This window comes from Lissotriton helveticus, chromosome 5_1 (genome assembly GCF_964261635.1).
Source record: "Lissotriton helveticus chromosome 5_1, aLisHel1.1, whole genome shotgun sequence".
NCBI classification, from domain to species: domain Eukaryota; kingdom Metazoa; phylum Chordata; class Amphibia; order Caudata; family Salamandridae; genus Lissotriton; species Lissotriton helveticus.
Genome location: NC_136065.1, coordinates 1,577,974,709 through 1,578,001,030, shown reverse-complemented (window position 1 = coordinate 1,578,001,030; position 26,322 = coordinate 1,577,974,709).

The window sequence follows — 26,322 nt, the reverse complement described above, 5'->3', positions numbered from 1 at the left end:
GTTTCCGGTCTAGGTAAGACATGACTTTGCAGTTCGGGGTGGACTGTTCCCATGAGGCACAGGGTCAGACTGATTTGCATATGGCCATGTCCGAACTGGGGTGTTGGAGTGAGCTAAAGAATGATGATGGATTAAACCCAGATCAGTTGACTGGGGGTGGGTGTTTGATATGCTCAAACGCTCCGTCCATCATCCCCTTTGGTATCGCTTTGTTTGCCCTAAGTTGGCAGGGTATACCCAGACGGGGGTTCCTTGCTCACTTTGCCACTTGATTCAAGATAGCCTGGCTGATGAGGGTTATGAACCCGAAACCAGTCCCAGGATGCTTGTTTCCGGTCCAGGGAAGACATGGCTTGGCAGTTCGGGCCGGACTGTTCCCATGAGGCACAGGGTCAGACTGATTTGCATAAGGCCATGGCTGAACTGAGGTGGTGGAGTGAGCTAAAGAATGATGATGGATTAAACCCAGATCGGTTGACTGGTGGTGGGTGTTTGATTTGCTCAAACGCTTCGTCCATCATCGCCTTTGGCATTGCTTTGTTCGCCCTGAGTTGGCAGGGTATGCCCAGGTATGGGTCCCTTGATCACTTTGCCACTGGTTTCAAGGTAGACTGGCTGATGAGGGATATGAACCCGAAACCGGTCCCAGGATGCTTGTTTCTGGTCCAGGGAAGACATGGCTTGACATTTCGGGCTGGACTGTTCCCATGAGGCACAGGGTCAGACTGATTTGTATATGGCCATGTCTGAACTGGGGTGGTGGAGTGAGCTAAAGAATGATGATGGATTAAACCAAGATCAGTTGACTGGGGTGGGTGTTGGATTTGCTCAAACGCTCCGTCCATCATCCCCTTTAGTATTGCTTTGTTTGCCCTAAATTGGCAGGGTAGGCCCAGAAGTGGGTCCCTTGCTCACTTTGCCACTGGATTCAAGATGCCTGGCTGATGAGGGTTATGAACCTGAAACCGGTCCCAGGATGCTTGTTTCCGGTCCAGGGAAGACATGGCTTGGCAGTTTGGGCTGGACTGTTCCCATGAGGCACAGGTCAGACTGATTTGCATATGGCCATGTCCGAACTGGGGTGGTGGAGTGAGCTAAAGAATGATGATGGATTAAACCCAGATCAGTTGACTGGGGGTGGGTTTTTGATTTGCTCAAACCCTCCGTCCATCATCCCCTTTGGTATCGCTTTGTTCGCCCTAAGTTGGCAGGGTATGCTCAGACATGGGTCCCTTGCTCACTTTGCCACTGGATTCAAGCTAGCCCGGCTGATGAGGGTTATGAACCCAAAACTGGTCCCAGGATGCTTGTTTCCGGTCCAGGGAAGACATGACTTGGCAGTTCGGGCTGGACTGTTCCCATGAGGCACAGGGTCAGACTGATTTGCATATGGCCATGTCCGAACTGGGGTGGTGGAGTGAGCTAAAGAATGATGATAGATTAAACCCAGATCAGTTGACTGGGGGTGGGTGTTTGATTTGCTCAAACGCTCCGTCCATCATCCCCTTTGGTATCGCTTTGTTCGCCCTAAGTTGGCAGGGTATACCCAGACGGGGGTCCCTTGCTCACTTTGCCACATGATTCAAGATAGCCTGGCTGATGAGGGTTATGAACCCGAAACCAGTCCCAGGATGCTTGTTTCCGGTCCAGGGAAGACATGGCTTGGCAGTTCGGGCTGAACTGTTCCCATGAGGCACAGGGTCAGACTGATGTGCATATTGCCGTGTCTGAACTGGGGTGGTGGAGTGAGCTAAAGAATGATGATGGATTAAACCCAAATCAGTTGACTGGGGGTGGATGTTTGATTTGCTCAAACGCTCCGTCCATCATCCCCTTTGATATTGCTTTGTTCGCCCTAAGTTGGCAGGGTATGCCCAGACGTGGGTCACTTGCTCACTGTGCCACTGGATTCAAGATAGCCTGGCTGTTGAGGATTATGAACCCGAAACCGGTCCCAGGATGCTTGTTTCCGCTCCAGGGAAGACATGGCTTGGCAGTCGGGCTGGACTGTTCCCATGAGGCACAGGGTCCGACTGATGTGCATATGGCCATGTCCGAACTGAGGTGGTGGAGTGAGCTAAAGAATGATGATGGATTAAACCCAGATCAGTTGACTGGGGGTGGGTGTTTGATTTGCTCAAACGCTCCGTCCATCATCCCCTTTGGTATCGGTTTGTTCGCCCTAAGTTGGCAGGGTATGCCCAGGCATGGGTCCCTTGATCATTTTGCCACTGGATTAAAGATAGCCTGGCTGATGAGGGTTATGAACCTGAAACCGGTCCCAGGATGCTTGTTTTCGGTCCAGGGAAGACATGGCTTGGCAGTTCGGGCTGGACTGTTCCCATGAGGCACAGGGTCAGACTGATTTGCATATGGCCATGTCCGAACTGAGGTGGTGGAGTGAGCTAAAGAATGATGATGGATTAAACCCAGATCGGTTGACTGGTGGTGGGTGTTTGATTTGCTCAAACGCTTCGTCCATCATCGCCTTTGGCATTGCTTTGTTCGCCCTGAGTTGGCAGGGTATGCCCAGGCATGGGTCCCTAGATCACTTTGCCACTGGTTTCAAGGTAGACTGGCTGATGAGAGTTATGAACCCGAAACCGGTCCCAGGATGCTTGTTTCTGGTCCAGGGAAGACATGGCTTGGCATTTCGGGCTGGACTGTTCCCATGAGGCACAGGGTCAGACTGATTTGTATATGGCCATGTCTGAACTGGGGTGGTGGAGTGAGCTAAAGAATGATGATGGATTAAACCAAGATCAGTTGACTGGGGGTGGGTGCTGGATTTGCGCAAACGCTCCGTCCATCATCCCCTTTAGTATTGCTTTGTTTGCCCTAAATTGGCAGGGGAGGCCCAGAAGTGGGTCCCTTGCTCACTTTGCCACTGGATTCAAGATAGCTTGGCTGATGAGGGTTATGAACCTGAAACCGGTCCCAGGATGCTTGTTTCCGGTCCAGGGAAGACATGGCTTGGCAGTTCGGGCTGGACTGTTCCCATGAGGCACAGGTCAGACTGATTTGCATATGGCCATGTCCGAACTGGGGTGGTGGAGTGAGCTAAAGAATGATGATGGATTAAACCTAGATCAGTTGACTGGGGGTGGGTTTTTGATTTGCTCAAACGCTCCGTCCATCATCCCCTTTGGTATCGCTTTGTTCGCCCTGAGTTGGCAGGGTAGGCTCAGACATCGGTCCCGTGCTCACTTTGCCACTGGATTCAAGATAGCCTAGCTGATGGGGCTTATGAACCTGAAACCGGTCCCAGGATGCTTGTTTCCGGTCCAGGGAAGACATGGCTTGGCAGTTCGGGCTATACTGTTCCCGTGAGGCACAGGGTCAGACTGATTTGCATATGGTCATGTCCGAACTGGGGTGGTGGAGTGAGATAAAGAATGATGATGGATTAAACCCAGATCAGTTGACTGGGGGTGGATGTTTGATTTGCTCAAACGCTCCGTCCATCATCCCCTTTGGTATCGCTTTGTTCGCCCTAAGTTGGCAGGGTATGCTCAGACATGGGTCCCTTGCTCACTTTGCCACTGGTTTCAAGGTAGACTGGCTGATGAGAGTTATGAACCCGAAACCGGTCCCAGGATGCTTGTTTCTGGTCCAGGGAAGACATGGCTTGGCATTTCGGGCTGGACTGTTCCCATGAGGCACAGGGTCAGACTGATTTGTATATGGCCATGTCTGAACTGGGGTGGTGGAGTGAGCTAAAGAATGATGATGGATTAAACCAAGATCAGTTGACTGGGGGTGGGTGTTGGATTTGCTCAAACGCTCCGTCCATCATCCCCTTTAGTATTGCTTTGTTTGCCCTAAATTGGCAGGGGAGGCCCAGAAGTGGATCCCTTGCTCACTTTGCCACTGGATTCAAGATAGCTTGGCTGATGAGGGTTATGAACCTGAAACCGGTCCCAGGATGCTTGTTTCCGGTCCAGGGAAGACATGGCTTGGCAGTTCGGGCTGGACTGTTCCCATGAGGCACAGGTCAGACTGATTTGCATATGGCCATGTCCGAACTGGGGTGGTGGATTGAGCTAAAGAATGATGATGGATTAAACCTAGATCAGTTGACTGGGGGTGGGTTTTTGATTTGCTCAAACGCTCCGTCCATCATCCCCTTTGGTATCGCTTTGTTCGCCCTGAGTTGGCAGGGTAGGCTCAGACATCGGTCCCGTGCTCACTTTGCCACTGGATTCAAGATAGCCTAGCTGATGGGGGTTATGAACCTGAAACCGGTCCCAGGATGCTTGTTTCCGGTCCAGGGAAGACATGGCTTGGCAGTTCGGGCTGGACTGTTCCCATGAGGCACAGGGTCAGACTGATTTGCATATGGTCATGTCCGAACTAGGGTGGTGGAGTGAGATAAAGAATGATGATGGATTAAACCCAGATCAGTTGACTGGGGGTGGATGTTTGATTTGCTCAAACGCTCCGTCCATCATCCCCTTTGGTATCGCTTTGTTCGCCCTAAGTTGGCAGGGTATGCTCAGACATGGGTCCCTTGCTCACTTTGCCACTGGATTCAAGCTAGCCTGGCTGATGAGGGTTATGAACCCAAAACTGGTCCCAGGATGCTTGTTTCCGGTCCAGGGAAGACATGACTTGGCAGTTCGGGCTGGACTGTTCCCATGAGGCACAGGGTCAGACTGATTTGCATATGGCCATGTCCGAACTGGGGTGGTGGAGTGAGCTAATGAATGATGATGGATTAAGCCCAGATCAGTTGACTGGGGGTGGGTGTTTGATTTGCTCAAACGCTCCGTCCATCATCCCCTTTGGTATGACTTTTTACACGTGGCATGGGAATGTAGCAGGGTGCAGCTTTTCTGGGAAGATGTATTGCAACATCATTTAGAAATGAAGGGAAGCATATTGCTATGTACGCCTGCACTCTGTATGTTATTCCATGTACCCCATTTAGAAGGGGCTGTGGGTACATTTGCGCAAATAGCACTACTGATCGCCAAGAGCCGAGTCGCTCTACACTGAGAAAGTGTCATGACCCCGAAAATTGAGAACTGGATTAAGGATCTGGTATACTGTAATGAAAACCTGAATGTTAGAAGAACTGCCCATTGTGTCCAGGCCCAGGGATATATGGTTGCCTTAACGCCAATATATGCAACAATTAGCTATCAATAGCCCGCAGAATGAATAGAGAAGGTAATATGGTAACTGGAATGTTGTCTTGCTGCAAATGTAATGAGAAATATTAATGAGACGATTGTCATTAAGTTCATCGTGAAAAGGATGATCACAGACTGGTTGTATGTTAGTTATGGTTATGCTGCCTTGCAAGGCAGAGAAAATCACTTATTACTTGAAAAACCAATAAACTGAATTAAAAAATATATATTTTGCATTAAGCGCATTCCATAAAGAAATAAACTCCCTATTGTAAAGAACAGGGTCAGAGTTTTAGATTCAAAGAACCCATAAAGAGTTTGAAGTCAAGGAAAAGAGTCAGATCAGAGGAGCATAAAGATTCAAAGTCAAACTAGAGTTGCAGAACTTCCCATAAAGGGTAGTTCATAAGACTCAGCTGAGTCTCAATCAATTTTATTTATTTATTTATTTATTTTGAAAGTTTTATATCGGACAAGATCTTTGCAGATATCAGAGCGCTTTACATAGAAGGGGTACATGAGGGAGCATAGTCAGACAGATAAATCAATAGATCAAACAGTACAAATAGGTGGCTGCAGAGCCAATCATGTGAGTAATAAGACAAATAATACAAATAAAGAAAGGGGTCAAACATGTAGTACAGCTCGGTGCAGAGTATTAACAGAGTTCGAGATAATAGTTCAAGTGTATTTAGCCATGAGGATAGCTTTTACTTCATTTTTAAAGAGTGTAGTGGAAGAGATAAGCCTGGTTTCAGGAGGGAGTGAGTTCCAGATCCTAGGCGCCATTCCTGAGAAGGAGCGCTTATATGTTTTTTCCTTCCGGAATCTTCGAGGTTTCAGCAGAAGATTGTTTGTGCCTCTAGTGTTTCTAGCTCCGCCAGAGATTGTCAGCTTCTGAGCGAGATAGCCGGGTGAGTTTAGGTGTAACGCCTTGTGTGTCATGCAGGCGATTTTCAGATGTATTCTGGCTTCAAAAGGCAGCCAGTTCAGGGATTTCAAGTCAGGGGTAATATGGGAGTGCTTTTTTGACCCAGTGATGAGTCTCGCTGCAGTGTTTAGAGAAGCTCTTAGGGGTGCGGTTGTAGTTAGGGGGAGTCCGCAGAGGGCGGTGCTGCCGTATTCTATTCGAGGGATGACTAGTGCTTGTACTGCGGTTTGGAAGTCTTTGGCTGGGAGGAAGGGTTTAAGTTTCCTCAGAGTGTTGTTCTGGAAGTTCGCTCCCTTTGTTGCCTTGCTGATATGTTGCTGCATGTTGAGATTGGAGTCGAGTATTATGCCTAGAGATTTTGCTGAGTCCACGATAGTGGGTTGGACATTGAGTGCGGTTAGGTGTTTAAGCCAAATTTGAGTGGTGGAGATCTTCGCTGGAGGTGAGATCAGAAGGAACTCCGTTTTCAGGGCATTGAGTTTGAGATGATTATCTGCAAGCCAGGATTGGGTGCCTCTGATCGTTGAGTTCAGGAGCAAGATGTCTTTGGGGGATTGTAATTTGAGATAAAGTTGGGTGTCGTCGGCGTACATGTGAAAGTGTACATTGGATGCTTGTAGCAAGGTGGTGAGAGGTTCCATGACTAGGTTGAACAGAGTTGGGGATAGAGAGGATCCTTGGGGGACGCCTAGCGTTACAGGTATTGGCGAGGACATCAGGTTGTTGCTCTTGAATTTCTGCGACCTGTTGTGAAGAAAGGAAGTGAACCACTTGAGAACAGTTGCAGATAAACCCATTCTTGTGTTTAGTTGTTCTAGTAAATTCTCATGTTTAACGGTGTCGAATGCTGAAGAGAGATCAAGAAGGATGAGGAGGCAGGTGTCGTTTTGGTCTAGCATTTGAAGTGCGTCATCAATTATGTGAGTCATAGCAGTTTCTGTACTGTGTCCTGCTCGGAAGCCTGACTGGTGAGGGTTGAGGAGATCAAATTGTTCAATGTGTTTAGTCAATTGTAGTTGTGCGCATTTTTCCAGCAGTTTGGCGAGAGTGGGAATATTGGTAATGGGACGGTAATTGTTGAGATCAGAGGGGTCGGCTGTAGGTTTCTTTAGTAGAGGTGTGACTTGTCCAACTTTGAGGGAGTCAGGTGTGCTTCCTTGTTGGAGAGAGCTGTTGATAATTTTAGTCCAGAGAGGGAGAAGCAAAGGGGTAAAGTCTTTTACTGCGATAGCAGGAAGGGGGTCCGTGAGGTGATTGGATGGTTTCAGGGTGCTGAGCAGTTTGCCAATTTCTTCTTCCGAGTATGTGCCAAAGGTTGACCATGTAGCATTGTTTTTTGGTTCAATGGGTGCTAAGCACTGGGGTTTGGAGTAGAGGCTTGCGTCAATGAGGAGATCGCTCTTTATGTTGTCCGTTTTTTGGATAAAGAAAGCAGCGAAGTCTTCACAGGAGGGTGCTTCATGCACAGTGTTGAGTGGTTGGGGTAGATCCTTGGATTGTGATCTGACTAGCTCAAACAGTTTTCTCGGGCGGTTTTTTGCTTGGTCGAGCTGGAGGCTGAAGAAATCTGATTTTGAGCGTTTTATTTTCCTGAAGTAGGCGTTTCTCTTTTTCTTCAGAGCTTTTAGGTGCAGTGCAGAGGGAGCTGATCTCCAGGTGTGCTCTGCCATTCGTATGTCTCGTCTATCCTCATTGAGACTCCCGTCGTACCATGGATTGGAGATTTTAGTAGAGACTCTTTTTAGCTGCATAGGTGCAGCCTCATTAATTATTGAGGTCATAGCGTTGAGATAGTGGTCAGTCAGGGTTTGAACGTCCGTAGCGCCTGTCGGTGGGAGTAGGAGATTGCAACTGTTAGGGGGCAAAGAGCCTGGGTTGAGTTTTTTCATGTCTCTTTTCCAGACTTTGGGCTTGGAGAATTGAGCCGGGTTGACTTTAACTTTTTCATTGATGAAGAATGTGACAATATGATGATCTGACCAGTCACAGGGTTGGATGGACTCGAGTTGGATAGAGTCCTCTTTGGAGATGATCAGGTCGAGGATAGAGCCTTTCTCGTGGGTCGGGCTGTTGCATATTTGGGTGAGGTTAAGGGCATCGAGGAAATTTTTAAGACTATTTACCACCGCGTCATTGCGATCGTTCCAGTGGAGGTTGAAGTCACCAAGGTATATTTGGGTGAGCTGTCGTCCGGAATTGGTTGAGATCATATCCATGATGATGATGAATCCAAGCTAATTGGCATACAGTTGCAGTAGCAGCCTGCTCGAAAATCAAAAATGGGTAAAAGTTGCAACAGTAACCACAACCATCAAGGGTCTACTTAGGACTGTGCACTAATATAAAGTAGAGAAAACATGTTGAAAACATTGCATCAGGCTTCTTCCATCCATGAACCAACAGTATGGCATTCTTCTTCAGTGAGGTTCCGAGTCCTCCTTTCCCATGAAAATACATGCGGCTTGTAGACCTTGTCACAAGGTAGCTACAGATAGTCTTACATAGTTAGATTCTGGAAACACGACTTGATTCCCATTAACCTTAAAACACAGATCAACCTTCTACATCTAAGTTTGTTTCAGTGCGAGAACAATGAACTATTAAGTAAAAGTCAAAATGAGTGTTAGGTAATGCATTCCTTTCAAGCAGCATTGTTTAAAATGCACACATTATTCTATTCAAACTTTATATGAAACAAGAGCAACTAAGTAAGTTCATGATATTTAATTAATAAAATGTTGCTTGAAAGATAATACATTTGTTAAAACAGAATATTCTGTAGTTAGGACAATATTTCTAAGCATGACAACTTAAGGTCAAGTTTCTAATTCACGTTGTGCACATTTCAGCAATATTGGGTTTGTTTCTAGTTAAAGGAAAATTGCTTCATACCAGTTCTTTGGCCTACACGGGTAACTTGACTGCCTATTGTAAATCAGCACATTTTAAATGTGTGTCTTTTTCTGCATTACATTTTACATTTATTATGCACAATAAACTACTAGATTAAATAATGTTCATGTTAATTAATTAACTTTCCAATAGACAACACTTTTTCCATGGAAATTACGACTAAATTTGCACAGGAATACAATTTTACGGAAAAAACTATCCAGCGTGAAAAAGGAAAATTTAATCTGTGCATCACATAGTACATTATACTGCTTTATTTTAATCATATTAAAATCTTTGTTTTCATCATACTTCAGATTTTTAAATGAAAGTGCTTCATTTGTACTTTAATACCTTCTGATATTTTGAAATATTAGTACATTTCATTTACAAGTATTTAAGGTTTCTTGTGTTAGAAAACAAATGATATCCTGCAGCCTTTTCTTTTACATCCCTGTACCCCAGTAAGATTGACACATAGTTAAGTTTCCAAAATCCTCTCACTCTTCAGAGAAAGAAAAGTAAACATCAATCTCCATCTTCAAAGAATAAGCAGCAATGTGTCCAACTGTCAGACAATAGCGTCTGACATTTGACCTCTGTAACCAGATAAAAAACAAAATTTGGACACATCTTTATTGCTCTAGCATCTTCTGAACTCCAACATGGTTATTTTGGAGGTGGTGCAGAACCCCTGCAGCTCTACATTCAGCGCCTATGTGTCCAGGTTCAAGAAAGCCCATAGCTCAGAGCCATGATTGGACGAGATGGACTGGGGTCCGATTGACAGCCTTAGAAACGGGGGTAGCTAGACCCTGCTGACCTTGGTGAAGCAAGGCTCCCTTGGTATTTGCCCCAATGCAACGAGAATGTGTCCCCAAACCAGGGAGTGAGCGGTGCTGACAAAAGTTCTGGGTACGACAAAGTCCCCGCAATGGAAGATACAAATTGAGGCCAAATCCAGCACCAATTCAGCTCCCCAGGGACCATCTATGTGTGGCCCAAGACGACTCCAGATCAAGCATGTTTGTCATCCAAAGTGGCAAGCAACGTAGTGGGCCACCTGGCCACTATTGCCATGTTCTCTACGTTCCATGAAGGCCTGGACCAGTTGCGTCTGCCACAATAAAGAGGTGGTGGGTCGGGTGGAGGGGAGTTGGGGGAACGCGAGAGGGGGAGCGCACGTGGGTCATAATAATAAAAAATAAAAAAACTTACCTGGAGCTGCCTCGCGCCTCCCACTCGGCACAGTCCTTCCTGGTCCCCACAAGCACTGGGACCATGTCACGGACTCCCTGCAATCCCCACGCTGCTTTCACGTGAGAGCAGCCTGGGGATTGGTCGAAGCAGGCAGACCGATTGCAGCGACCCGGAGTGGCATTACGCCGTAATATAGAGAATCCTATGAAATCTAATGAACAAGACATGCCGAACTAGAATACTTACCGTTCCCAACCACCCTGAGGAAGCCCCAGGCCAATGCCCATGTAAAGGGGTGAAACACGTGTTGACTGTTCTCTCACTCACTATCACGGATATAGTGACTACACCATTATAAAAAAGCAACAAAAATTAACCAATGTGTGATTGGAATTTTTCCATAAAACATATAGGATACAAATCTTGCCCAGACAATCCTGTTCTGAACCTTACTCACATTAGGGGGTTAGGGGTTTTCCCCTGTCAAGGGCAAGCAACCAAGAAGGCTTTAGCTTAATATACGGCCATAAAGGAATCGGGACCTTTTTTTACCCCTATTCTCAATAACTAGGAAAGACGCCCTGCTCAGAGCAGGGAGTCTGGGTTTTCTGCTCAATGGAGCTGGGCTGGAGAAAACCTAAGTGCGCATGTGTGTTTTGATCAGCCTGAGAAGGACGGCCAAAACACATATGCATACTTAGGGAGTGGAGTGCACGTTGCGCTCCTCCTCCCAATGACTCGCCGCACCCTTCGCAAACTGGCTCAGAGTCGTAAAATGAAAAATAAAATTATTACATTGTTTTACTTTTTCATTTACTGCCTCTGAGTCAGGCAGTGAGGCGACACTCAACCGCCATTGTGGAGGAGCCACCACTGCTCTGGGCCAGGCGCGGCCGAGGGAATACATTAAGGAGATGTGGACCCCTCGGGTGACTCCTGTAGTGATACTATAGAGTGTGGGTGTGAGTTGTTCAGGACAGCACCCAAGATTACATCTGCACTGCACAGGAGCGTTCCTCAAACCCGGTATCTGGAAGATGATTGGCTTTCCGTGGCCTCCGAAAAGCTCGAGTCAGGTGAAAACTGTAAACAGCCGTAACCACACAGCGTGAACTATATGGGGCTGAACCACACAGGGGTACCATGCACGTCTAAACCACGAATATGCCTTAACCACGCATAGTTGCTGCTGCTGCTGGGCAGAAAAGCAGGAAGAGGAAGGATCGGGACAAGGTGGAGAGGTAGGTCGGGTTTTGAGGGGGTGGGGGTAATTTGTTGGGGTTGTGGGGTAGCTTTCAGGACTGGGGGGGTCAGGGTAGTTTTCAGGGATGACAGGGGATCAGGAGTTTTAGGGCTCAGGGCAGGGGGCGGAGGTGGGGATAGATAATTTGGATTGGGGTAGTTTTGCGGTTGGGGGGTCGGACAGTTTTCAGGGCTGTTGGGGTCAGGAGTTTAAGGGCTCAGGGGACAGGAAAGGGGCAGTTTTATGGCTGATCAGGCAGTTGGACTGGGTGGGCTCTTGTTTTATGGCTCAGGGTGGGGGCTGGGGTCGGAGTACGTTTTAGGGGGCTGAGTTGTAGGGTTCAGGGCAGGGGACAGGGTGGGGCAGTTTTCAGGTGGAGGGGGCAGTTAGGAATTTTAGGAGTCAGGGCAGAAGACAGAGATGTGGGTAGATTATTTGGAATGGGGTAGTTTTGGAGGTATGGGATCGAGTTAGTTTTCAGGGTTGGGGGCAGTAGTTTTAGGACTTAGGGCAGGGGACAGGAAAGGGGCAGTTTAAAGGCTTCGGGGCAGTTGGCCTGAGATTGGTGGGGTTAGGTTTTAGGGGGTGGGGCTTGTTTTAGGGATCAGGGAGGGAGCTGGGGTTGGAGTAGTTTTAAGGGGGCTGAGTTGTAGGGCTCAGGGTAGGGGCCAGGATAGGGCAGTTTTCAGGTCAAGAGGTGATAGAGCGCGAGAGGTCACCCAGCCAATGATTTCGCCGTTTCCGGCTTCAGGGCCCATATATTTTCAATTCACACTATTCATTGACCAGGCGACTTCACGGGCTGCTACCAATTGTGTGTGTTCCCTACTGTTATTACTTAGTGTACCCGACTTACCATCCACCGACACGGGTACCTATGACTTCAATGGATCAGGGGCCTAGCTGTAAAAGGAAAGGCAGCAAATGCAATTTCAAAATGACATTCAATACTGTTGTAAATGACCACGGACAACTGGAAGTTTTAAAATGTTTATCTAAAGTTCGTTTTCTGAAAGCATGAGATTTACAAGAATAAGGCAATCGATAATCAAGATAATGAAAAGTACATAACTATAGAGAAATAAAGTCAGGGTAATCATTAAAATGCAATTATGAGATGCAAAGGAAATATACTATGCATTCAAGGCAAGAATTCTTTAGAAAATCTAAGTAAGGTCGTTCTAGACCATATCAGGAAATGACAAACTGCAATGCAAAATATGATCTCTAAAAGGTAGGGTAACATGAGAACATATCAAGAAAAATTATGCAAAATGACTTTACGTTTCAATAGTTTGCGGCAAAAGCATGGAAAAATCAACGTATGCAAGATGTCTCTTTATTTGAGCAAAAGACAGAAATATAGAAAGGTGCAAGTTTTAAGGAACTTAGAGCAGTATTTACCTAGACTGGTGTGGAAACCAAACCCTGGCCACGGGTCAGTTAAGGACAGGAAACCCTCAAGGAAGGATACCCCTCAAAGGACAGCAGGTGCAGAATGGACACCCCGGACAGGACAGGATACCCTCAGATTAGGAATCAGGACAGGACCTCAGGACAGGACAGCAAACCCTCAGGACAGGACCGCTCAGGACAGGACCACACCCGCAGTTTGGAAGCAACGCCTGCGTTCCACCCTCTCTGCAGCTATCGATCAAGACCCCGATTGGGTCAGCGAACTCCCAGCAAAGTGCTTCGCCAGCACTTTAAGGTTCAGTAAAACCTTAGTCTATGGTCAATTTCGGACAGAGTGCTCCGCAGCGCTCTGTATCTTCAGTCACCTATTGAATACGATGGGTCAGTGACAGGTCAGCTAAACCAGACAAGTCGGACAATTCCCTAGGTGAACCCAGGGTAGATATACTCTTTTGGGTCAGTGTACCACCCCCCAAATGTTGCAAAGTGTCAGAATCCCCAATTTCGATTGGTCCTAAGGTAGGCTTTGGGTAACACACCAATCATATCAGTCTATTTAGATGCTACATTTACATATTTGGGTACCGCCTAGCGAGATTGGGGTTCCCATGAGAAACTGTGCAGAAATATGAGTGACAAATTACATTGTTGCCGAGCTAGGACAATTGTCTCTGTTTTCCTGGGTTTTTCAGGTCAGTTCTCAGGAGCATCTTGCCCATCACTGCCAGCTGGCTAAGTTCCATCAGCCAAAGTTGTCAGGTCCCTGGAAAGGCGATCATGCGCAGAAGGGACCTCCAAGATGGCTCATCGGTACAAACAGACCCCCATTCCCCGCGGTACATGAAAAGTAAGCGAAAACAAATTAATACATAGAAATAACGTTATGAAAACACATCATTTGGTTTTGAACTTTCAACTTATCACTACAAAATATACTTATGCAGTCTAAATGTTAGCTACATATAACATACACAAGAGCAGTGGCACAAGCAGTACCACGTTGCAGGCAAAGCTATGAATTACGCATGCGCATAAATTTCCCTCCACTTCTGCAGACCCGTCAGGACACGTGAGTGTGGCTGACGCATGCGCAGTAACTAAATACAAGCGGCGGCCATATTTTACAGACACGGATTAAAATTATTAGGAATACACATAGGCAAGCTTCTTAATCCTTATTTAAACTAAATATAAACGTTAGTAAGACGTACACTTATTACCTTGTTACACATAAACGAGGTTCATGACTTCGGCAAGGTCGCAAAATATGCGAAGCTTTGCTTCATCAATCCCCTCTTTGATGATATTTACTATCATCACAAATAAATGGAACCAGATGCCAACTTTTCTTTCACACTTTATACAATTCTATCTCTTCTAGCAATCGCTCCAGCTTTTCTCGTTCAGTTTTGGTAGGGTGAGAATTCTTCACCTTTTTATAGATCTGATTATTCATCTCTTCTAATTCGAGCTCATCCACACTCCGTTTCACTCCTCTTGTATTTACTTCTCTCGCATTCACCTCATACTTCTTTGTGTGCTTGCGGCATTTCCAACAGACAAATATGAAAAATAGGATGAGACCTATAATTCCAATTGGCATCAGTACTTTGAGCAATAATCCTTTACCTAATCCTTTACCTATACTAGCGAACCAATGACCTACATTTGAGAGACCATCTACCAGTCTCTTCCAGGCACTATCAACCTCGAGTGGTCTGAGTTCCTTTGCCAAATTAGTAATGTTTCTTACATATCTTTTGAGCTGCACACTTTTGTCCGGAATATAAGTGCAACAATGTTGCGCCTTCAACATCCGGCAGACTCCGCCCTCTTTTGCTAATAAGGTGTCAAGAGCAAGTCTGTTCTGCAAAACCATTGATCTGATCGCAACCATTTCGGTATTGACCAGCAGAAATCCATGAGCTGTCTCAGGCGACAACACATCCACTATAGTGGACAATTTGCAAATTCTGTGAGTGTTCAGAACCACTCCCACTCCAGGTATCAGTGCACTGAAAATACTACCCATTATTTCACCTATGCTTTCTCTTTTACTACGCACTAAGCCATTAGTATTTTCACTGCTTCCAGCAACTCCATTCACATGGTATATTTTCGGGAAGACAATGCCAAAATAGCAACTTCCATACCAGTGATCCGGCAATTTGAAATAAGCCTTGTCCCCACAAATATAATAAATTCCAGGAAACACAGGCTCTGACCCATTTTTTAAACCCCAACCTCCAATTACCTTGTAATTATGTTCGCATTCACTGGAACCAATGAAAATGTTGTTATAATAGCTAGTCTTCTCGCGGTGAAGACATAGCTTGCCTTTCTTTTCAAAATCCAGCAACAGAGCAGGACCCGCCCCACCAGTTGAGGTGCCTTCCATGTTCTCTGCCCATTTTGGCCTTTTCTGACTTTCGTCATTAGCCTTCTTTTGTATTTTAATTCTCCTTTTCTCTGCCATGTTTAGGAACATCTTTTCCTGCTCATGCAAAGAACAAGTCAAGTTATCTCTGTGTGCGTCCGCTATGTCAATGTTACCTATAGTCAGGAAATAATCCCCCATGTATCGTATTGCGTCACTTTTGGTATGTACAGGATTCAAGTTCCCACGTATAGGAAGCTCAGAAAAGATCACGTCATTATTAGAGTAATAGTACTGTAACGGTCCTCTTTTGTAAAATAAACTAGCTAAAATGCTACAGGAAATTCCGTATGTCAGTGGCAAGTGATGGTATGTCACGCCTTCAGCTACAGAAGTAGGTAGCTTCATGCAGACATAGCAATCTTCAATTTCCATAGTCTCTACATAGTGTATTAATAAGTTTGCGAAAACATTTAAGCGTGTCCTGTTTTTGATTCTATGATAGTGTAGTTCTTCCTCATCTGATGCTTCTAAGTCTTGTTTTGTTTGTCTCAGTGCTCTCTCATGTCTAGCTACACTCTGTGTTGTCAGCTCTTCACTGTCATTATTTACAATTTCAGTAGGGACAATATTAGTATCTTTGCTTACAGCAAAGGGAATGAAAATGGTTAGTCCTATCCAGAGTAATATCAGGACAACTATACTACAGACACATACCTTGCAGCATGTTTTGCAACAGCTGCGACTAGGTCTACCATTCACGTTTGAATCAGACATTTTGGCTCAGAAGAAGTTTCTCAACCCCTCTTGGTGTCTCTACACAAGTATCTTACTTTGTGCAAATTCACGGTGGCTCTTCTTCCTCTTCGTCAGAGTACTCAGGGACGGGCTCTCCGTCGCTTACGTCAGTGATATCGAGATCTTCAAGTTCTTCTAACACAAGTGTCCATTCAGGTGACTTGTACTTTTTGTTTTGTCTCTTTATCCGATCACTCCTTCTTTTGGAAGTGTCTTCTGGTTGTTCTGCTATACGAGCACTTCTCCTTTCTTCTGCACGTTTTTCTTCTACTGTTTTTATTCTCAATCTCAATTTCTTTATGTATTTAGGCTCAAGATGCTTTCTTTTCTTTAGTCTTTTGGTTGGTACTTGGACTTCGTTTTCTTCTCTTGCCCTCTTATTTTCAATAGCTTGTGGCAATTCTGCTTCAGTTTCTTCTTCTTCTATCTGACTAATTCCAGGGCTAGTATCTGTTTCTTCTGCCTGGGTACTAATCTGGCCTTGTTCAGGTATACTGTGTGTTTGCTCTTCAAGTGTCTCTGATTCTGTTTCCTGAACACGTTCTTCTAATTCTATCTGATCCTGTTCAAGCACTTCGATCTCTGGACTTTCTTCTGCTCGAACTATTACACTATGTCTAGTCTGTCCCTTCCCGATATCAGGTGTCAGTGGAGGAGTATCAATCACTTGTTCTGAATTCCTTTCTTGTTCAGGATCCTTCACTTGTTCAGTATCGGGCACTTGTTCCGTCTTATTCACTTGTTCTGTATTAATCACGTGCTCTGTCCCTGTCTGACCTTCTCCTTCCTCAGTTTTGATGTGAATCTCAAGAGTCTGAGGTTCTTCGCCTGTGCCTTGCTTTTCCTCTCTAGTCCACTCTCTACCTTCCCAAAGTCGTTCACTTGTTCGGATGGGGTCTTCGGTGAGATCAATCAAGGGAATCCACTCTTCTGGCCATATGCTTGGCAGCTCGTCTTCAGCTACTTCTGGCTCAGCTTCTTGGACCCCTTCAGCAGGCTGGGCTCCTGGTAGTTCGTTGTCAACTATTCTTGGGCCAACGTCTGCTGATTCTGCAGCTTGACTGGTACTGGGCTGTACGTCGTCAGCTACTTCTGGTCTGGCTCCTGCAGAGTCCTCTGCTGGACGCCCTTCCGCTTCAGGCACTTCGTCTGGTGGTACCTTCTGGGAGTGGCTGGCGTGTATCCAACGCGGAACCCCTGCACACTTGACTGCTGTGGTAGTAACCAGAATCACCTGACGTTTTTCTCCCCACCTTGGCTCCAGGCAGCTCTTCCGAGTATGCTTCTTTATCTTCACCCAGTCCCCCGGGACCAGTTTGTGGAGAGGAGTCGTTGGATTGAGGATGGCGTCTTCTCCGATCTGGCGAGAGATAGAACGCACTTGGTCACCCAATCTCTTGCAGTATTCAAGCACCAAATCATCAGTAATACTCAACAGTTTGCGTCCAGGCACCCATGCTTGTCTCATCACTCTTCCCATAATGATTTCATGGGGACTTAGGCCTGTCTTGCGATCAGGAATACTTCTGAGTCCCATCAGGACCAAGGGTAGGGCCTTCACCCAGGTCAGTTTAGTTGCATCACACAGTTTTGCTAGTCTGTTTTTGATAGTTCCATTTATTTGTTCCACTACTCCAGAAGCCTCTGGACGGTAGGCACAGTGAAGCTTTTGGGAAATTCCAAAGGCCTTACAGAGTTCGTCGATCACTGCATTCTGAAAATGTGAGCCTTGATCTGATTCAATAGTGACTGGAACCCCGAACCTAGGTATCAGTTCTTTTAATAAACACTTAGCTACTGTTTTTGCGTCATTTTGGGGAGTAGGGAAAGCTTCCACCCATTTTGAAAATAAACAGACCATGACAAGGACATATCGCTTTCCTTCACACCGGGGCATGGTGATGAAATCAACCTGTATCCTTACAAAGGGACCCCCAGACCTCCCAATTTTCCCCAGTTCCACCACAGTCCTCTTCCCTGGGTTCATCTTTTGACATGACAGGCACCTCTGGCAGAGGGACTCTGCTACTTTCCTGAACTTTTTACTGTACCAAGTCTGTTGGAACACTAGAATCATGGCGTCCCTACCAATGTGTGATCCTTCATGTATCAACCTCGCCATTGTGCTAAGTAAGTGTCTAGGCAATACAGGCATACCAGTTGGACCTAAGATGACACCATCCACACGTCTTGGTCTACACCCATCGTCCTTCCACTTCTCTCTTTCTTGCCAAGGTGCCGCCTGCTGCCACTCTTTCACTTCATCCCATGTAGGCACTTCCTCAAACACCTGAAGTTGGCAGCTGGTTCCTGGCCCCCCTCGTTTTGGATTTACGATATACCGATCTCTTGCGCACCATTGGGCCACTCGATCAGCATAATCGTTTCCCAGTGATACCTTGTCCATGCTCTTCTTATGAGCAGCACATATTACCACTGCCAGTTCCTTTGGTAACTGGATTGCCTCTAAAAGGTCTTGGACAACTTTTCCATTTCGAATAGGGGTACCTGATGAAGTCAGGAACTCCCTCTGTAGCCACAACTGGCCAAAGTCATGCACAACCCCATAACAGTACTGACTGTCAGTATACACCGTTATGCGTATGTTCTTCCCAATTTGGCAAGCTTTTATCATAGCAATCAATTCGGCTACTTGTGCAGACTTGATGTGATATAGATAACCTGCTTCCTCAATTTTCTCTAGGGACACTACTGCATAGGCAGCACTCAGGCCTCCTTGTTCATGCCTTAGACATGAACCATCTACAAATAGTTCTTTATCATGCTCAGGCAATGGCGTTTCCTTTATGTCTGGGCGTGGCTTGGTATTGAATTCAGTTAGATCAATACAATCATGTTCATCATCCACCCCCCCTTCCATATCCTTTGGGTCGGGTAGTAAGGTGGCTGGGTTCAGAATACTGCACCTAACAATGTTTACATTTGCAGCACCCACAAGAATCCTCTCATATTTAGTCAGCCGACTAGGGGTGAGATACTGAGTTTTTGTTCTGGTCAACAAAATTACCACTCCATGCGGAACATACACAGTTACCGGATGTCCCATGACAATTGACTCACTCTGTTCTAAACTGGCACAGGTAGCAGCTACTGCTTTCAGACAACCTGGTAATCCAGCAGCCACTGGATCTAAGGTGGCAGAGAAATATGCCACAGGCCTTCTCGTTGTGCCATGTTCTTGAGTTAGGACTGACAATGCGCAATTATCGCGAGTGTCACAGAATAGGGCAAACTCTTTGGAATAGTCTGGCATCCCCAATGCAGGAGCAGTACACAGACAATCTCGTAGTTTGGTGAAGGCTGTTAAGCTTTCATCATCCCATTCTACAATTTCGGGTGTTCCTCTCTTAGTCATTTTTATCAAGGGCCTGGCTAGGACTGCAAATCCCAGAATCCACTGCCTGCAGTATCCTATCACGCCCAGGAACATTCTGATCTCTTTCTGAGTACGGGGTAACTGCATCTTTTGAATTATCCTCACTCTCTCCGATGTCACTTTTCTGACACCTTTTTCTATCTGGTGCCCCAGATATTTCACCGATTTTGCACAAAACTGTAACTTGTCAGGGGACACTTTATGTCCCTTTTCACACAGGTGATTCAGTAGGGCAATGGTGTCAATCACACAATCCTTATGACTTTTAGACGCCACCAAGAGGTCGTCTATATATTGCACTAAGACAGAGTTCCCAGGTAGGACTAAAGTTTCCAAACATTTTTTCAAGATCTGATTAAAGATAGAGGGGCTCTCTGTATACCCTTGAGGGACCCGGTTCCAGCAATACACGTGACCTTCGAAGGCAAATGAGAAAAGAAATTTGCTATCTGGATGCAAGGGAATGGAAAAGAATGCATGACACAAGTCTATCACGGTGAACCACTCAGCATCCCAGGGAATCTGATACAGAATCACTGCTGGATTCGGGACAATAGGGCAACAGGGAACTACTATTTTGTTGACTTTTCGTAGATCCTGTACTACTCTGTACTTGCCACTAGGCTTCTTAATGCCCATAATCGGAGAGTTACATGGGCTACTCATCACCTCCTGTATGATGTTTCCTTCTAACAATTTCTGTATTTCCACAGCAACACCAGCTTTCACTTCTGCATTCATCCTGTAGGGTTTAGTATTGGGGTATACTGCATTGTCCTTTATTGCTATCTGTATTGGGTCCACATTTTTCATTAACCCTACATCTTTCCCAGTAAAGTCCCATACCTCTGGCTTTACTGCTTCTTGGAGTTCTTTGGGCAAATCCTGCATAGTCATTCGTTTAATTTCCGAGTCAGGTCTGACTAACATTAATTTATAAATGCCGTCTTCATCTGGGGTCTGAATTTCCACACCCTTTGGTGTGCAAAAGATGGTACAGTTCATTTTGCACAGCAAATCACGTCCCAGTAAATTCACTGGACTGGTGTCACAAACGACAAATCTATGCATTTCCCTAAAATTTCCAATTGAGATCTCCATGGGCTTGGTAACAGGAGTACTAATCAATTGATTAGATACACCCACTACTTGGATGGCTTCTCCCGAGAGGGGTAGGTTTGGAACGTCCACTGTTCTCACAGTAGAACGGGTAGCGCCAGTGTCCAACAGAAAGGTGACATCATTCCCGTCAACCTTTCCTTCAATGTATGGTCCGGACTGGTCTACCGGCAAGGAGGCGCCAAGTACGCACTCCTCGTCCTCCCCTCTCAGGCCCCGTCAGTACTGGTCATCACAAAGGAAGGTATCATTTAAAAGATACTGCGAAGTTGCTGCATTTCTGTTCTCATTGCTTTCCCAGACTTCTATCTCATCTCCCCCTGCCTGTTTTCCCCTGTATACTTGCTTTGGTGCTCGGGGCACCTGAACTGTTTTTACCTGTGGTTGAGTCTTTCTTGGTCTCTCTTTCTGCGTCTGTGGAGTTAAATCAGGAGTTTTGGGGTTATCTTCGGGCAAATATGGACACTCGTTACGCCAGTGTCCAATTTCGCCGCATTGATGGCAGGGAAATTTCTTCATAGCCTCTTCCCTGCTCATTTTGGGCCGGGGCTTGCCTCCTCCCCCTCCCCCAGGGCCTTCGTTCTTTGCATTTTTGACCATGTTACTCAACTGCTTTTCCTGCTGTTCTGCGAGCTTCACCTGAGCCCACATCACTTTTTCCTTGAGAGCCTTTTTCTTTTCTGCCATCTCGTCCTCGCAGTACTTTGCATACCGCAGGACTTCGTCTACCTTTTTGGAGTGCCAACAGATTTTGTTATCTTTTATCCACTGACAAATTTCAGGTCTTAAACCGTTTACAAACCTGTAAATGAAGTGCGTCATGTCCTTCATCTCGATGTTATCTATACCACTGTATGTTTTAAACACCTGCAACAGCCTTTCATAATAGGAGTGCACTGTCTCCTCTCTTTCCTGCGTTGTTCTATCTATCCTGGTCCAATCAGTTTCCTTAGCTGGCACCTTTAGTTTCAGATGCTGAATTACTTGTTCATACTTTCTCATGACTTCCTTCGAAGGTTCCCCTGTTTCTTTATCTCTTGTATACTCCTCACTAGGCCAAGCTATAGCTATTTTACACTCGGTCCATAGATCGACTGGGACCACAATGTCGAAAAACCCATCCAGGTCTTTCCACAGGCATTTCTGCACCTTTATGAACCTTTCCACTTGCCGGTACCATTCAACCGGCTTCTCGCGCAGTTTTGGGAAATCGTTAGTAAAGGACACAATATCCTGTCTGGACCATGGAACGTGCACATACCTCCCACCTGGTACTTCCCGCATGGGGCATAATGTTTCGGGCTTGTCTACTTCTCTCAGAGGGAACTCAGGGGTAGCTTGTCTCGATCGGGCCTCATCTTTCTTACGTGCCCACCTCGTTTTCCACCTTTCCACGTCTCCCCATTTTTGCAAAACTGCAAGCAACTCTTTAATCTGCAACTTCCTCCCTGACACATTCAAGTTCTCTAAATCCTTATCTGAGAACTCAGCTCGGTATGGTTTCTGCAAGGGCTTCGATCTCGATATATCTATCCCCATACTAGCTGCAGTGTCGGTCAGTTTTTCGTGGAGCACCCTAGTACTTCTGGTAAGGCTTTTACACATGAACAGCAATTCTTCTTCAGAATAGGTATTTAATCTGTCTAACCCCACATTTCCTGCCATCAATTCCTCTATTTCTACCCTCAGTTTATAGAGGTCTAAAGGTTTCGTTTGCGGAGCCTGTTTTTCTAAATCACGACTCCAATTTTCAATCTCTTCTGGCGTTACCAAGGAAACACTCCTAGTCCCTGTTGCTGATTCTAATTTAATTTCTTTCGCATCAAAAGGATTATGCCTCTTCTGCACTCCCTTTCCGGTCTGTTTGTTTGGTAGATCCAAGAACACCACTTCGGATTCGCACTCACTGGACTGATCGTCTATCAGTAGGGGCTCTTGCCTCGGCGGGGCCATTATCGGGTTCATAACCGGAGGGTTCAGACCTCCTTGATTATTCCCGTACAACGGAACCACTGGTCCGATTGTTACCGGAATAGTCAAAGCTTCAGGACTGGTATTTAACTGGGAGATCTTCTGAATTATTTCTGTCCTCTGTCTAGCTAGGGCTTCTTGCTCCCTTTCATCTAGTACTCTTCCTAATGTCCGGTCAGGTATCATCTGTGGGGTCAAGTGAGGGGTAAGACTCGGGGCAGTAGGATGCGTTTCACTTGGACCCCCACCATAATTTGGTTTCGGGAACAAAGTTCCTGTCCCCAACGACCTGCGCTCTTCCCCATATGGAGGCTGCAAAAAGGGTACCGTTCTCATAAAGAGGTCTGGGGTAAAATGTTCTTTCACGGGAATATTTTTCCTCTGAGCTCTCGGGCATTCTAGGATATATATTGCGTACCTCCGGGGGCTCGGGTTTCTCAAAATAGGGCAATACCTGGCCCCCTCCCCCCCTACATAGGGATCTGTCCTCCTCCTTAATAGATGGACGCTGGAGATTCTCTCCTGCACTGGAAGGTCGGGCTCCTTCATTATAAGGGGGCGGACTTCTCGTAAAGATGTCATCTAACAATTCATCATCTGACTCTCCAAGAGCTCCCCAATGCTTACACTTTTCTGTCCTTTTTTCTCCCCCCGACGGGGTACATGCTGGCATCATAGGAAACAGACCCTCAACAATCATGCTCTGCCTCCACTGTTTCATCCTCTTGTCCCTTGTCTCTTGTTTCAGCCTGGGGTACCATTTAGTCAGACCTTTGTCCATCCGGGGTTTCTCCCTTTCGAAAGCCTCAATCTCCCATTCCTCTAATGCCTCATACTGCGTTAGTCTCGGTCTGGGATGCAATTCATTCATGCGGGTTCTCAAATTAAATAAAATTCTGCCATTAAAAGTACCGTCTAACGGAAAAGCCAATACTCCGTCATCTTTTGTGTACTTTACCCAATTCTCCAACCACACACAGGTGTTGTACCCTCGGTCAAACATCATGAATGAGGCAGGAGTATTCGGTGGCGGGATAGTAACGCCCTCTCTAGACTTAATCGGGTTGTCCGTTTTGAAGAAATTCTTTACCCTGCTTACAAGGGACATCTTTCTCTTAGCTCCGTACATAATATCGTATCTATTAGCTTTCCACTGATCCCTTTCAAACCCTTGGTTTCTTGGATCGGGTCTAGTCTCTGGACAATACGAGTGCCACATACAATTTCTACGCTTAACTCTGTTTACAAAGTCGCCTCCAATCAGAACGCGCCTTGCAATTCCGTGCGACCAATGAGGTGCACGCGTTCAAATAATTTTGGCCAATGGGTGCGCGGCCCCTTCGTGAGACAGTTCTCACTCCTCGGCGCTTCACCCCTCCTTTACAATTTCAGCCCCGCTACCCGCCCGCTGTTTCTACCAATCCCAGCGCGGCACGGAGTGACGTCAGAGGCGCTTCGCGACTGACTCCCTCCCTTCACAAGGTAACGGAAACTTTCTTTCCTTTTAAAGTGCTCAGTGCTTGGTTATTTTACAACAAATACACATTCGCCACAGTGCTCAAGTGTCTAGACAGGAAAGATTTCTTTTACTGCAAGTAAACTACTTCCATTTACTTTTCACGCGCTGCGGGCAGATCTCTTCCGCCTACCCTTCACTCTAGCATCGGTGAACCTGTTATTCCCCTAAACTCATCCACTCTTCCGGGATATATCCGAGTCTAAGGTTTCCTAGCGGACCCCTTTGCTTTCACCCAAGCTCCGATGAACCTGCTACTCTTCCGATGTGACCCTTACTAGGTTACGCCACTATGGGAATTTTGCCAATGAACCTCGTTACTGACATTTATTCACACATATATTCAGAAAAACCCTAGTTAGTGCTTCCCGGTTATCCTAACCTGCACCTAACTTTCCTTAAGCCTGTGACCTCAGGACAATGGATTCTATTCACCACTTGCCCTTTCAATTCCCCGGGGAGTTCGGACAACAAGAAACAATACGGTTTACAAATGCATGGATTAATACATATAACAATATAAGAACAAGAATAATAACAATACAACAATTCATGAATTTCAGCAGCGTATTCACAAGAGAATGATCGGTTCCCTCGCAACAGCCGCTCTTATAGCAGCATTAATGTACTAGCAGCTTCCGGCTTAACTAGTCTAACCTTTAGCTAGTCCCTAACCATCCTCTGATCTACCAGAAAACTGATAGAGCGCGAGAGGTCACCCAGCCAATGATTTCGCCGTTTCCGGCTTCAGGGCCCATATATTTTCAATTCACACTATTCATTGACCAGGCGACTTCACGGGCTGCTACCAATTGTGTGTGTTCCCTACTGTTATTACTTAGTGTACCCGACTTACCATCCACCGACACGGGTACCTATGACTTCAATGGATCAGGGGCCTAGCTGTAAAAGGAAAGGCAGCAAATGCAATTTCAAAATGACATTCAATACTGTTGTAAATGACCACGGACAACTGGAAGTTTTAAAATGTTTATCTAAAGTTCGTTTTCTGAAAGCATGAGATTTACAAGAATAAGGCAATCGATAATCAAGATAATGAAAAGTACATAACTATAGAGAAATAAAGTCAGGGTAATCATTAAAATGCAATTATGAGATGCAAAGGAAATATACTATGCATTCAAGGCAGGAATTCTTTAGAAAATCTAAGTAAGGTCGTTCTAGACCATATCAGGAAATGACAAACTGCAATGCAAAATATGATCTCTAAAAGGTAGGGTAACATGAGAACATATCAAGAAAAATTATGCAAAATGACTTTACGTTTCAATAGTTTGCGGCAAAAGCATGGAAAAATCAACGTATGCAAGATGTCTCTTTATTTGAGTAAAAGACAGAAATATAGAAAGGTGCAAGTTTTAAGGAACTTAGAGCAGTATTTACCTAGACTGGTGTGGAAACCAAACCCTGGCCACGGGTCAGTTAAGGACAGGAAACCCTCAAGGAAGGATACCCCTCAAAGGACAGCAGGTGCAGAATGGACACCCCGGACAGGACAGGATACCCTCAGATTAGGAATCAGGACAGGACCTCAGGACAGGACAGCAAACCCTAAGGACAGGACCGCTCAGGACAGGACCACACCCGCAGTTTGGAAGCAACGCCTGCGTTCCACCCTCTCTGCAGCTATCGATCAAGACCCCGATTGGGTCAGCGAACTCCCAGCAAAGTGCTTCGCCAGCACTTTAAGGTTCAGTAAAACCTTAGTCTATGGTCAATTTCGGACAGAGTGCTCCGCAGCGCTCTGTATCTTCAGTCACCTATTGAGTACGATGGGTCAGTGACAGGTCAGCTAAACCAGACAAGTCGGACAATTCCCTAGGTGAACCCAGGGTAGATATACTCTTTTGGGTCAGTGTACCACCCCCCAAATGTTGCAAAGTGTCAGAATCCCCAATTTCGATTGGTCCTAAGGTAGGCTTTGGGTAACACACCAATCATATCAGTCTATTTAGATGCTACATTTACATATTTGGGTACCGCCTAGCGAGATTGGGGTTCCCATGAGAAACTGTGCAGAAATATGAGTGACAAATTACATTGTTGCCGAGCTAGGACAATTGTCTCTGTTTTCCTGGGTTTTTCAGGTCAGTTCTCAGGAGCATCTTGCCCATCACTGCCAGCTGGCTAAGTTCCATCAGCCAAAGTTGTCAGGTCCCTGGAAAGGCGATCATGCGCAGAAGGGACCTCCAAGATGGCTCATCGGTACAAACAGACCCCCATTCCCCGCGGTACATGAAAAGTAAGCGAAAACAAATTAATACATAGAAATAACGTTATGAAAACACATCATTTGGTTTTGAACT